Source organism: Perognathus longimembris, chromosome 16, assembly GCF_023159225.1.
Source record: "Perognathus longimembris pacificus isolate PPM17 chromosome 16, ASM2315922v1, whole genome shotgun sequence".
Taxonomy (NCBI): Eukaryota; Metazoa; Chordata; class Mammalia; order Rodentia; family Heteromyidae; genus Perognathus; species Perognathus longimembris.
Genome location: NC_063176.1, coordinates 21,924,397 through 21,940,185, shown reverse-complemented (window position 1 = coordinate 21,940,185; position 15,789 = coordinate 21,924,397).

The following is a 15,789-nucleotide window of genomic DNA, read 5'->3' as shown; positions in this document are numbered from 1 at the left end:
AGTAGAGATGTAGTAAAGTCTGAGGATCAACTATGAATGTCTCAGTCACATTGAAGATACTTAGGTAAAAATGATCACTTTCCTAATTCCTCTCTTGTAGATAAATTCTCCACTCCCTGTGGCTTCAGTTGTATAAACATTTTTCCTCCCCATGGAAGTGGAGAAGAGATTGCCTGTGATCTTTCTGTACATAGAAGAGGCTGATGGGAAATGGTGGAAACATATGTCCAAGGATATGGACTGTTTCCCCTCACCTCTTCTTTTTCAGAGAATGAAAGATGGGAAATTAACACCAAGTCCAGTCTGAACCCAGAAGCCTCCACACGTCAGAGTAGATTCCTTATCTTCCCTAAACATCTTAGCAAAAATCCATCTCCCCCACCCCCAACGGTTTTGGAAACCCAGCACTCCCCAGCTCCCTCCCCTGGTGGTCCGGAGGAGCCCAGGAATGCTGGCCTTTAGGGCAACAGGCCAGACCTGTTTGCTCACTCCAGCCTGGAGTTAGCTGTGTGGGAGGTGCTGATAAGCTGGCTACTCCACAGTCTAAGATGCTTGCTGAACATCTGTATAGACTGGCGAGGCAAACGGTCTACTAGTCACTAAGGAGTCTGTATTCTGAAAGAATTAAAGCATGATTTTTCAGTGCCATATTATCCTGTAAAAGCCCTAAAATATTCTATATAAATATTTTCTAATATATAGTTAAATACCTATATCTATATATATCTGACTTTGGAAAGTAAGCAGTCAATTCCTTAAAATATTTTTTTAGACTTTCTCCCTTCTAAGTTACCTAAGTACTAGAAAAATCTGAATCAAAGTAGATATTTATAATAATGGTTTGTATATAACAATAGAGACTCATGGTCTAAAAAAGAGAATATATATATACAAGGTAAAGGAGAACTGTTTAATTCAGTCTTAGCCCATATGAAGTTTTAAAGGAAACATGAAAAATAGACAAAAGTAATGCTTACATAATATTCTACATCCCATTCTCTTTTCAAATTTCTATGATTAAAGTAGGGTTGAGTTAGCAAAGGCTTCATAGTTACTGAAGCCACACTTGTCTTATAAAATGACGTTGCATGAGCTAGGGATGACCTACAGAGAGTTAAGTTTCTAAAGATTTGCAATTTCCTGCCTGGATTTGTTGCTCAAGTGTTACAGAACAAATATGAAGCATTGAGCTCAAACCTGGTACTACCTGTAAGTAATAATTTTAAAAGTGCCTAATCTTAAAATGACTACTTTTTGTACATATTTATTAGGGATGTCTGTAGAGTCAGTTTCTAAAAATTCCCTAACCTGAAGATAATTAGAATGGACAGGTAAACAGTAAACTGAGCCAGGTTTCATGGCACAGGTCTATAATCTCAGCATGGGGCTCATTCAGGGTACTTCTACATGCTATTTGGAATTTGTGTAAAATTTCTAGGCTTACAGAAAAAGTTTCTGAATCCCATCCTTCTCTTCCCTTCCCTTCCCTTCCCTTCCTTGTCTTCCCTTCTCCCTCTTCTTCGTCCTCCTCCTCTTCCTTTTCTCCTGTGCTAAGGATGCTAAGGAAAATCTCTATCATTGAGTTTTATTCTCTGCCCCTAAATTTCCTATTTTGTTTCATTTTTTCCCTCTGGGGAAAAGGGAGGGCACATAGGTACATATATATGTATGCACATGTATATACACATATGCCTTTTGAAAGAAATCACATCTTTTCAAGGTGAGGATTTCTTTCACTCTTCCCCTTTCATTTCATCACCATAGATCAACATCTTGTGCGCTTTTGCAGTGAATTTTCTTCATGTTGATGTTGATGGATGCTCGAGTTCAGCAGATGATCTGGGCTGTCTCAGGGGACTGAAGTAATTTTTGAATCTGAATGCCCCTCATGCACTGTATTGGTCTTAGTGGTGTGCAGTGGACCTGCTTCGTGGGAGGTAAAACACCTGGACTGATGAGATCTGGAGGTTCTTGAACCTAAACTGTATCTGTCACAGGCCGAATAAACATGTATTTTTGATCAGTAAACACCATGAAATGTGCAAAGAGTGCTTTTACATGTTTATCTTGTTTTATTATATTGGTGGAATATGTGAAACCTCTCTGAAATATTGATTTATAAAATTTGAAATCAATAAAAATAAACACATGTTTATTGTATGTATATGTGCCTTCAGTGACTCATACTTAAAAGAATACCCCCCCCCCCATACTCCTAATGAAAAGAACCAACCTTATGAGTGAAGCTAATAGCCCACTAGAGGTCACTTTCTCGACTTATTTTGCTTAATAACAAGAATTCAGCCTTGATTGCTGTTGCGATCTGTCTTATACATCTATTTCATTAGACATTCATGCTAAAACTTTTTCTTCCTTCCAGCACAATATCTGTTATTTCTCAAAACTTTTTTTCCATCTTCCTGATACTATTCCTAAGAACTCTTAATTATTCCTTGGGATCACCTATTCTTAATTTCCAAGTATAATGTTACATTTCTATGTATGTCTGCTTGCCTGTCTTGGGATTTGAACTCAGGGCTTGTCCACTGTCCCTGAGCTTTCTGCTTAAGGCTAGCACTCTCACACTTGAATCACTCCTCCGCTTCAAGTGTTTTTGACGATTGTTTGGAAATGAAAGTCTCATGGACTTTCATGCCTGGATTATACCAGGATCTTCAGATCTCAGCCTCCTGAGTAGCCAGGATTATAGGTATATTGTTACATTCTTATTGACCTTGTGAGTCTGTATTATTTCTCATTATTTAAAAGTCCTTGTTTCAACATAAACAAGCTGCATTTATTCCCTACAGTTTAACAAACTTTATACTGTTGTCTTAGCATCAACAAATGAGAAAATGTACTGATCTCTTAAGATTGTGAAACATCTACTTGATTTCTGCCTCTTGCTACAAACATCAATACCACTGAAAAATGTTTAGGATGAACACCTTTTGAGGTTTAGTCTTTAGAATTCGTCAGTCCTGACTTAATTTTACTAGTGATCCATTAAACTATGTTTTTTTTTTTTTTTTTTGGCCAGTCCTGGGCCTTGGACTCAGGGCCTGAGCACTGTCCCTGGCTTCTTCCCGCTCAAGGCTAGCACTCTGCCACTTGAGCCACAGCGCCGCTTCTGGCCGTTTTTCTGTATATGTGGTGCTGGGGAATTGAACCTAGGGCCTCGTGTATCCGAGGCAGGCACTCTTGCCACTAGGCTATATCCCCAGCCCCTCCATTAAACTATGTTTTGAGCTGCTCTTTTAATAAACCAGTAGTTGATGGCTAAGAATAGAGCATAGTGGCAGAGCACTTGCTTAGCATGCTTAAGACCCTGGATTTAATCTGTAGCTCTGCAAAAAGCAAGCAAGCAAGCAAACAAAAAAAGACCAAAGCTTCAAGAAATGAATGCCTGATTCATTTTGTTTAAATGAAGGGCACTTATTTTACCATTTACCCTTAAACCCTTATGAAAACCTTCATACTCAAGTAGTCTTATTATGTGTGCATATAAAGTATCATTACAAACTATTTTCTGTTAGCCAGAAAATAATATAAGCTTGCATTGTGACTTCCCACATGCTTACCACACCCTTCCTGTATCCATAACTATACTGATTTAAAAATATTTTCTATACTATCTTTCAAAATACAACCTAAAAAAAGGACTGGCAAAAAAAACAACAACAACAAACAAAATACAACCTAAATAGGTAGTTTCAACAATATGATCTCATTTATCCTTCATCTATGCTCACCTATTTAAGTGTCTGGTAACACAGTCTGCTTTCACAAAATTTCTCACACGTTTGAAAAGACATTGCTGCTGAAAATATTTAATTCTGTCAGGAAAAAAAAGTTAAAATATCAGGTGTGTTCTCAACAATTGCACTTGTAATATCTAATTTTAACAGTATTATTTGCTAAAAGTAAATTTGTGCATGAATATTTAGCCCTTGTAAAAGAGTAAAATATTACAGATAAGGCTGTAGCTTCCATTCTATTTTTCAGATCTTCTCTTACATAATTCCTGATGTATATTCTTCCAGATTTTTGGTAAACATATACATTCAAATGTATGCCTATCTAGAATATACACTGTGCTATTTTTTATTGTTTACATGTATTTGAAATCAATATTATAGAACACCAAAAAGTTCCATAATACACACTGCAGAACTGTGTTGTTTTCTATAAATCTTTCTCCTTCTTTTGAAGGACACATACTGCCTTTGAGAATGAATGTACCTGTAGTGAATTTACTCAGTTTTACTGAGAACATTTAGTCTGCTTTTCTCTTCCCCTCTTATTACATGGCCATGCATATCTTTGTATGCATAGGTAAGCCCACCTCTACAGTAGGTACTGGAATAGGATTGCTAGACCACAAGGAATAGGAGATGAACACTTTACTGGAAAACACCAACTCACTTCCCCAAGTGGTGCAATGATGTCTTCTTAATCAACAGTACTTTGAAAATATCAGGTGACTTACTATCTTTCCATCATGTACCATTAAACTAAGTTGTGATTTCTATGTCAAAATTACTTAATTATACTTAAATTAATTGTCCTTTCATGGTTTATTATCTATGCTTCTCCTTCTGTGAATTGCTAGTTCTAGTTTTTCTATTCCATTGTGTACTTTTTCTTATTAGTCTCTAGTTTTAAAATATTTCATTTACAAGTGTTATTTGCTACATTCATGTACCAGTTCACCTATTTGTTTTTCACTTTGCTAATCATTTCCGCCACAAAGGGATAATATAATGTTGAATTTCCCAATTCTTTCTCTTAGGATTTTGCTTTTAGTATCTTACAAGACTATTTCTATCCCTAAAACAATTGTGTTATCTTATATCTTTTGTAACTTATCATTTATATTAATATTGCTATTATTTAGTTTTTCTTATTGTCTAACGATTATTTTCATGTATGACTATACAAATCCAATCTCATTCCTTTTTTGGCCCAATAAGCAACAAATACGCCTGGCATTATTGGATGAACAGTCTGTATTTTCTTATTGGTTTAAAATTCTACTTTTATCATAATGAGAATTGAAGAAAAGTTTGGGCGTATTATTCCTTATTTTATTTGTCCTGACTTTAATTTACACAATTTGCTACATTAATTATTATTTAGATATTCTAGTTTAACATTGTATTTAAAAACCAGCAACTTTTTCTAACTTTTTCTTCTTCATTTTTGTCAAAATTATCTTTGTTATAGAATCAGCTTTTCAAAATTCTATTGAAAGTCAGCATGGCACTAAACTTACATATTAATTTGAGAAGAAATGGCGTATTGAGCATCTCATTCATAAGTGTAGCTCTGAAATATTGTGTCAACAATGTTCTCCAGGTGATTTAAGAGTTTCCAATCTACTAGTCTTGCTAGCTTTCTTCCTAGTCATGTCATGGATTTTAGTACTATGAATCCAACCTTTTATCCTTTGCCCACTTCTAGTAAATAGAATGTGCAGAAAAGCCACAGATGGTTACAGATTGATCTTGTTTCTTTCTATCTTGCAGCTTTAGCAATATTTTCACTAACAAGCAGCCTTAAAAAGTGAATTTCAACTAAGTATGGATCCAAAGGTTGACTGTTTGATCAACTCTTCATTTAGAAGAACCCTAGGGTTAATTCTAATTATTAATTCTAATAATGTGCCAGGTAATTCTCCTGGATGGTTTCAATGTCAATGATTATTTCATCACTAAGTAATGACAATTTTTTTCTTTTTTACCATGATATAAACTCCTTACTTATTTTACAATTTATTGCTTTAACAAAGACTTAAAATGCTGAGTAGAAGGAACATTGACCATTCATGTCTTCATTAATTATAAATAGGAAAAAAATAACATTCATCGTTATGACTTTGCTGAAATATTTGACCATCACCTTTTATTCAGTTAGGGAATGTGGTTTCACTTTTTTATTTGCAAGTAACAATTCAACAACATTCTTGTCAAGTGAGATAATTGCTATTTTGAAAGTTCTAAGAAGAATGAATTATTTTGTGTTGCACCACACTCTGAGTAAGTTGCATACAATATGAATTCATTGTCAGACATCCAATATGAGTGAAGCTGGGACCCTTGAAAAATACTCAGAAACAGCCCAAGCAACGAACTTTTGGATCTTTTCTTAACTGAAATTGATTGTTCTAAGGCTGCTTGTCAATGAATACTGTTGCTAAAGAACATATAAAGAACATACCACTGATGTTGATTTCAAAAGCCAAATAAAACACTTTTAAACTGTAAACACTTTGTCCCTAGCCTAGGATAAGTATAGATTTCTATCTATCCTATGCCAGCACTACACAACTAAAAGTGGTTAGAAAAACATACACAATCATACTGACTGCTGTTACTTTTAAGTTCAGTACCATGAATCGCCCACAGGCTAAGCACTGCCCAGCAATCTTGTTATGCTTCTGTGGTTCAAATTCATGTGCTCATTGTGTTGGAAAAGCTACCTGCATCTGCGAACCTGCTGTGCTCCTTTTGATTAACTATGTGTCTCTCTGCAGATAAGCCATCTGAATGGATCTTGGGATTTATTGAAAAAGTTGCTGCAGAAATTATTCTTTTTAATCCTCTGCAGAAATTATTCTTTTTAATCCTCAAATTTTCTCTCACTCCTGGGCCATTCCCAGGACAAAACTATGGTAATGTCTAAAAAAAAAAAAAAAAAAAAAAAAAAAAAAAAAAAAAACTTCTTTGGCAAATAAGTCTCTTTAACAATTGCCCCATAGCTTTAACATCTCTTCCTCCTCTTTATTGTCCTTCTCCTCCCCCACTCCCTTCTCTTCATCTTCTTCCTTCTCCTACTCTTCCCCCTCTTCTTTTCCTCCTCTCCTTCCTCTCCTTTTCCTCTCCTCCCCTCTTCCTTCTCCATCTCCTCCACCTTCTCCGCTTCATCTAACAACACAACTTCTTGAAATACTAATTTTTGCACACTTCCTCTTTTTCCACGCTTTCATGACTCCATTCCATAAGGTTTTCTTCCACACCACTTCCCTGATGTATCTCTTGGCAAAGGCACTAATAGATATCACACTGGAACATCCAATGATTATTTCTGTCTTTAATCAATTTATACCACCGACACTGTTTATATACTCCTGTCTCTATGACACATTTTTCTTTGCTTATTATTCTTTTACTAACAAATAACGGTTTTTAACTTTATGGTTTTATCTTTGTGGTTTTTTATGCTACAAACTAGCAAGACATTAAAACTTTTTTTTTTTTTTTTTTTTTTTTGCTGTTACATTGGGTTAATTCCTAGCAAGATATGAGTCCTCGTGGTGAGTGAGTATTGGAATGTAAAGAATAAATTGTCTTTCCTCCTCTTTAAAAGACAGGATCCTTCGTGAAATATCTTTCTTCATTTGCCTTCTGAAACATCCATCTTGGAGAATTCACCTGTTTACATTTGTTGAAGCCTTTTAGTTTCTTTTGTTGTTTTCTTTTTATGTCCTTAAAGTCTTAATGTAGAAGCATCACCAACTCTATTGCTCATATTGTCCTAGTCTTTAAATATCATTACAAGCTGCTAATTACCCAAAAGATAAACTAGCATGACCCACTTTCCTAAAGTGGTGACTATCCAATTCTTATTTGACATCTTAAATTTTACCATGATCTAGACATAATTCTTACTATCCAACCTGTTTCCATTATTTTAGTAGTAGTTTTATCGCAGCAAATAAATACAAATTATATACTCATGGTTTTTCATGATAAGAAATCTTTGATTCCTGTGTTTGATTTTCTTACTCCAGGGGCAACCCATTAATTAATTCTATTGGTTTAGATCAAAATATATAATCCTCATCTCATTATCTTTACCAACCTGGTCTAAGTCATGATGACTTTATGGTCACTGAATTAATACAATAAAACTTTAAAATTTCTTTGTGCTGCCATCCTTTTCTTGCTACAGGGACTTGATCTGATTTAAATTTCAAACTGAAAATTAACTATAAAGAAAGGTAAAAATAAAATCAATTTGATTAAGAGGCATTATAAGGATTTATGGTAGAGATGGTTGTAGCTTCACCTAGGCTCTTGGTGGCAAAGATAGTGGCATGAAATAAATAAATTATGAATACTTTTCATTATGAGAAATTTAAATATATTTGAATTTTAAATATATATGCAACTAGGAATAATAACCTCATGTACTTGTATCTATCTTCAAAAGTAACAGTGATTCACTCCTTAGCAATTCTTTTTCTTCTGTCTTCCTACTCCTTGTTTTGGACTCAGGGCCTGAGCACTGTCCCTGGCTTCTTCCCGCTCAAGGCGAGCACTCTGCCGCTTGAGCCACAGCACCGCTTCTGGCGGTTTTCTGTATATGTGGTGCTGGGGAATCGAACCTAGGGCCTCGTGTATCCGAGGCAGGCACTCTTGCCACTAGGCCATATCCCCAGCCCCTTTACTGGATTCTTTTAAAGTAAACTCTAGGAGGCAAATTAGCTATGCAATTTTCAAACAGCGATACTGTGTCTGTGCGCTAGTGGCTCACAGCTAGGTCTGGGGATTGCAATTTGAAACCAACATGAGTAAGAAAGTCTGTAAAACTCTTATCTCCAATTCACCACCAAAAAAAAGGCAAAGTGGCAAGTGGCACTGTGGTTCAGGTGACAGAGCATTAACCTTGAGCAAATGATGCTATGGGACAGCACAGCACCAGCACCTCCCACAAGAAGTGATACTTTTAAAACATAAATTACAATGTTCAAAGAATTAACAATTGGGCTTAAGAATATGGCCTAGTGGTAGAGTGCTTGCCTCGCATACATGAAGCCCTGGGTTCGATTCCTCAACACCACATATATAGAAAAAGCCAGAAGTGGCGCTGTGGCTCAAGAGGTAGAGTGCTAGCCTTGAGCAAAAAGAAGCCAGGGACAGTGCTCGGGCCTTGAGTTCAAGCCCCAGGACTGGCCAAAAAAAATATAACAATAATTCCTAACATCATCAAATATCAAATTAGTGTTTTAACTTTTATTATTATTATTGCCTTTGCTAATTTTATAATTTCTTTGAATTAAGAATTATAATGCAATTAATTTAAACAATTTATCTATTTTTAAACCTAAAACTTCCTGCTGGGCTTCGAGGGTTCATGCCTATAATCCTAGCTACTCTGAAGGCAGAGATCTGATGATCGTGGTTTAAAGCCAGCCTTGGTAGGAAACTCCATGAAACTCTTATCTCTAATTAACCACCCTCCAAACAAGGACAGAAGTGGAGCCAAGGCCAGAAGTGGAGCTGTGGCTCCAGTGGTAGAGCAGTAGCCTTGTGAAAAAGCTCTACGATAGTGCTTAGGCCCTGAGTTTAAGCTCCAGGACTGGTACAAAATAAAAACAAACAAAACTTCATTGTTCCACCCCCCACTTACAATCTATTTCATAAAAAGACTGGACACTTGTCCTTTAAAATATATTATGTTCTAGATTTTATTACTGAATTACTGAGGTATCATTAAATCATATTTCTCTGGCACATTTTCTTCTATTAAGCAGTTCTCTAGACGTTGGTTGTAATTCTTCATAGGTGAGATTATGATCACTTCTCAGGAGTCGTGCAGCTGGTTGTCTTTTATAAAAGTGACAATGGTAGTTTATGATCAGTGCTTTGACAATACAAGATTTTGAAAAATGGTGACACATTCATTCTACACTTTTGTTTGTGCCTCGAATATTTCTGTTTTATTTGCACTCCTTCAGAAAGTAGAGCCTGAGACACAAACTCGGTTACAAATAATTTCTTGTGGAAAATGATTCCAGAAAAAAGTACAGAGAAGAATAAGGGGAAGGGAAAGAAAGCTAATACAATCATGTATTGTCAAGTTAGTCACCACTGCGAGCAACTATGATACAATCACACTGGGATTTCCTGAGTAGCTGTACAGAATATGCCTCATAAATGTCTCATCAAGCAGAAATAGGCAAACTAGCTCTAGTCCCTCGTTAGCCAAGTATTGATCCATGGAGCATTAACTCCTTTCTACATCGAGTTTATTATATAAGAAGTAAGCCAGATAAATGATCCAAACTGAAGTGACTGCATCCTAAAGCAGGAAGAATGAGATTCAGTGGTACAGCTAAGGCAATGTGTTTGTAGTTTAGTCTTGGAGAATGAAGAGCAAGAGGTTAGGAGACAGTGAAAAACTTATATAACAAAATCTTTCTAAGTATTTGATCATTGCATGGTATAAGAAAAGCAAATTGATTTCACTTTATTTTTACTGTTTTCAAAATGATGACTGTTTCTTTAGAGTCATAACCAAGATATATTAGTATGTATGTGTTTTTTTAAGTATCATAATGAACTGATAACATAAACATATTTAATAGGCTTAAATCCATTTACTATAATTCCTACTGATGGGAATTTATGCAAATGTAGCTAATTTCTTCAAGGTGGCTCCTAAGTCTTTACAGTTTTTTTTTATTCTCATGTTTAACAAGATAGAAAATTTCTGTTCCATACTCCATAAGCCATGTGTATAAGAAGTGCAGCTTAATAATGGTATTTACAGATTATATTTTGGTTTGAAAACCTAGGCAACAGAATTTCCTGAAGGGACTTGATATGGAGTGTGAACAAAAGGAAGTGTAATAAAAAATAATTCCAATATGTCTGGCTTGTTCTGTGTCTGTTCGAGGTGTCTAGAAGCATAAGGTTGTCGGCAAGTAAGGTGGGAAAGGTGTAGGAATTGAAACGGGAGCAAAATTTGGACAGGATGAACTTTAAGTGTGGATACGTAAGTAGATGTAGAAGGCTGGATTGGGTGTGTAAGCATAAAGACAGTATGTAGAATCATGGAAATTCTTGAGCTCGTCAACAAAAGAAATACAACTAAAGCGATGAAAGAGACCAGTGACAAAGTCCCAGGACAGTTGTTACTCTTGATTAAGAGGTTGGTGAAAAGTGTAGAAACTGGGGCTGGGGATATAGCCTAGTGGCAAGAGTGCCTGCATCGGATACATGAGGCCCTAGGTTCGATTCCCCAGCACCACATATACAGAAAACGGCCAGAAGCGGCGCTGTGGCTCAAGTGGCAGAGTGCTAGCCTTGAGCGGGAAGAAGCCAGGGACAGTGCTCAGGCCCTGAGTCCAAGGCCCAGGACTGGCCAAAAAAAAAAAAAAAAAAAGTGTAGAAACTGGAAAAGGTGTTAAAAAGAGGAGATGTCTAAGAAGGAAGCCAATGGAGGTGGTATCCTGCAGCTTAGGAAGCTGAAGGAGGTGGTATCCTAGGATCCAGTTGCGAAAGAGTTCTCTATACATTATGACTCATTGGATGGAATGTTGCTGAAAGGGTAAAAATGATCAACACTGAGAATTGTTGTTTATAGTCAGCAACTTCATATCAACAGTGATAGAGAAATTTCACTGGTGTATTTGGAATAAGCACTGTATTGAATGACTGTAAGCTATGTGTGCCAAAAAGTTTATAAATCCGATTCTGTGTCGGTGACTCATTTATCTATATGTGGGCCAGTACTGCACTCTCAAGTGACCATCATTTAACATTTAAAACTTATCCTCTAATGGAGCAAATACTTCCTCCACACTTTTCAGAAACACCTCCACTATTCTTGATCTTTTACTTAGTACAGACACCAACAAAAGTTCCAAAAGAGTCCACAAATAATTGCGGAGCGTTTAGCCAAATGGCTAGATTTCAGACTCAATTGCTCCCTAATGTATGGGACCAAATAGCTAGAAAATTTGATTAACAAAAAGATATTTTAAGCAAAGCATTAAGAAATGTGAAATATGCTGGCAGTAAAGACAATTGTACAAGGACTTCTTTGGGAGGAAAATTATAAAACCCTATTAAGTTTTATAACATTTATAAAAACATTATAACTCTTTCTCTTTACTATAAAAGAAAACTTAAATAAATGAAGAAATAAATCATGCTCATGGAGGGGAGATTTACTATTACAAAGAAAACAGTTCTTTCATTGCATGATGTCATGGATAATGAAGGAGAGATGAGGGTCTTAGGGGACATTTGTACTTCCAGATGAAAAAAACAGAGAAGTCAAAATAGAGATTGTACAAGGTGCAGTGTGCTGCGAGAGTGTCACGAGAGAATGCCAGGAAAATAAGGCTGTACAACATCTTCAGAAGGACTGAACAGCTACTATTCCCTATGGCTGTCTACATAGTATTTACATCTGGCAATTACGGATCACTGCTATATTTTGAAAGAAAAGTTGCAGGCAGAGAAGCAGATGTGTAGGATGGAATTGGAGACGGTGAGCTCAGAAGGTGGAAAAGATGTCCGCTGAAGGTGACAGTGACCATCAACAGGGGAAAAAAATGCATTTATTTCTGAATTGAGAAAACTTGGATTCATATTTAGACAGAGAATGAACATAGCAGAGTAACAGAGATGACTGAATGAACACAGAAAATAGTACACTGTCCAAATTTATGTTTGTGAAAAAAGTAAAAGGCTGTGAGGTAAAAGCAAATTTTACTTTATTTTGTAAATTAAAAAAATACTGCATCTTTTCAGTTTGTAGAAGCCTCATAATTTCCAATGTGTCTATACCCTTTGTAATTATTTCAATTCCCCATGACATCAATTTGCATCAGTGGTTCTTTTCAAGTTTATGAATCTCTTTCTCATATCTCAGCTCATTCAAGTTTCAGAACAACACAGTAAGTCTGGTTAAGTGGCACTGACTATAGTACAAGTGAGGAAATTGAAAATAGTATTCTTTCATGGTCATAAATAGTTGATTGTTACCAAGTAGCACTACACTAAGTCTATTTGATTCAGCCATAAATAACGATTGCCTCATCAGTGTTCCCAGTTGTGTTGCTCTACACACAAGAAATGGATGAGTCAAAGGCTACGTTTGTGCAACTTCATTGAATCATTGCTAATTTGGCACACCTGAGTGTTGTGAATGTCATGCAGTCAGGATGCTGCCATAGGATATATAGCTGGGGTAGGAATGAGCAAGCAGAAATAATTACCAGAGTATGCAATACAAGCTATATAAAACTGAGAAGTCTGTACTGGTTTGACTTGAGAATTTAGGCAAACAATTCTCTCTCGTCAGACTAGAGAGAAATCATAAATGTTTAAAGATAAAAGTTGAACTTTTTCAGTGACATTTTTCATATAGGATTGAAAAGTCAGAAGGAGGGCTGGGGATATGGCCTAGTGGCAAGAGTGCCTGCCTCATATACATGAGGCCCTGGGTTCGATTCCCCAGCACCACATATACAGAAAACGGCCAGAAGTGGCGCTGTGGCTCAAGTGGCAGAGTGCTAGCCTTGAGCAAAAAAGAAGCCAGGGACAGTGCTCAGGCCCTGAGTCCAAGCCCCAGGGCTGGCCAAAAAAAAAAAAAAGAAAAGTCAGAAGGAAGCCCAATAACCCGTGTCCTAAGGAAATTAGACTGGGGAATTAGTGTTAAATTTGTGCTGGTTTTGAAAGGACAGGTTTTTGAAACATAAATGCCAGAATTCTAGCGTAGATAATTTCTAAAAATTTAGAAAAGAATGGGCAATGGTAGTGAATGCCTGGAATCATAGTACTCAGGGGAGGAGGCAGGAGGATGGAAAATTCAAGGCCAATCTGAACTATATAGCATGATTGTGCAAACAAATAAATAACAAGCAAAAATAGTTCCCTCAGTACCGCTGCTACTCCGTAGTAGAGATGTTGCCTAGAATGTAGAAGGCTCTGGGTTCAATGTTCAGTTCCACAAAAACAAAAACAAAAAACACAAAAAGCTTAGAAAAAAGTTGCAATACAATATTCTGTTTTAATTTAGCTATAGCCATTATTCCAATTGAGTAAAATTTAAACGTTTTCTAAGAGCAAAAAACAGATCTCAAAAATAATATATTTAAAAGCCTCATCCATTACATATACACAGATCTCATGCTGTATTTCTCTCTCTCTCTCTCTCTCTCTCTCTCTCTCTCTCTCTCTCTCTCTCTCTCTCTCTCTGTAGTACTGGGTATTGGGATTTGAAACTTGAAATTGGGGCTTGACTGGTTGGTGCTCTACCACGTCAGCTCTGTGCTTGTTACTTTGGAGAGTCTCTTGTACTTTTCTGTTCAGATTGGCTGAAAACTGTAATCTTGTGGATATTATTCTCCTGAGTAGATAGGATTACAAATGGTATAATGCCTTTGAAAAACTAACAGAGCTGGGAATGTTGTCCAGTGGTAGAGTGTTTGCCTAGCATGCATGAAGCCCTGGGTTCAATTTCTCAGCACCACATATACAGAAAAAAACTGGTAGTGGTGCTGTGGCTCAAGTGGTAGAGTGCTAGCCTTGAGCAGAAAGAAGCCAGGGGTAGTGTTCAGGCCCTGAGTTCAAGCCCCAGGATTGACAGAAAGAAAGAAAAAGAAAGAAAGAAAGAAAGAAAGAAAGAAAGAAAGAAAGAAAGAAAGAAAGAAAGAAAGAAAGAAAGAAAGAAAGAAAGAGAAAGAAAGAAAGAAAAAGGAAGAAAGAAGAGAAGAAAAACAAACTCACAATCTAACAAAGTGAATAGCAGGAGGCTAGAACTTGTGTTATGGGAGAGAAGAAGTCAAGGGGAGGCAGGCAGATGAAGAGAGAGAGGAAGAGGTAGGAGAATACAGTCATAATAGTCCATGTATATATGTAAAATGGAACTGGGTAAATTGGGTGGAGGGGTAGGCTGGGAGGAAAAAGGAGACTGGTGAAAGGGGTGACATTGATGAACATTCATGTAGTCCAAGACTGACACGTTGAATTGAAATCCTTCTGTACAACTACTTAAAGATATTTATAAAAGAAAATCAAGTGAACAGTTCTATGTCTTAGGCAGTGTTTAGCATTTTACATTTCTTTGCAATTGCTAAATGACAAATTTGTGTTAGCCTCACAGAATTTGAAGCTTCAATAAGGACATGGATGGGTCTTTGAGTGACAGTAAGGAGGTGATGCAGAGAGGTTTGGCTACAGAATTCGCAAGGCACAGGGCAAAAATCAAAGGTTGAGGGTCCCATTTTCAAAACTCCACAGAATACTGCTGGGAAAGCTACTCAAGTGTAATTTTTCCCTGCTTCTTTCATTCAACTTGTCTTTCATGATTAATGATCTTAGTCAAGGAAAAAACTTAAGTTTAAATTAATAACCCATATTTCACTAGGAAAGTGCTCTACCATCCACATCATCCAGCCCTTTTTGCTTTCCTTTTGTTTGATAGGCTCTTCCAGTTTTTTCCCTGGCAGGCCTCATGCTGTGATCCTCCTACCCCTGCCTGCCTCCCCAGCGGCAGGGACTGCAGGCATGCACTGTCATACTTTGTCTAGGCATCTTTGAAATATTTGTCGCACTTTCTAAACTTTATTTTTCTCTAAAGCTGAAAGAGGCACCTTACCTCTTCTGGATAAATGATCAGAGATGATTTTTCACAATAATTTTTATTTCAGGAGAAGTAAATTTAAATTTCTTTAGTATTATAAAGTAGTCACACATACTCTATCATTTGACCTTCATAACAATCTTGTCAATGACAAATGATTTTCAGTCTTAAAGTTAATAAATAAATAATCCCTTAAAATGTACCTTTTTTTTTTTTTTTTTTTTTGTCCAGTCCTGGGCCTTGGACTCAGGGCCTGAGCACTGTCCCTGGCTTCTTTTTGCTCCAGGCTAGCACTCTGCCACTTGAGCCACAGCGCCACTTCTGGCCGTTTTCTGTATATGTGGTGCTGGGGAATCGAACCCAGGGCCTCATGTATATGAGGCAAGCTCTCTTGCCACTAGGTCA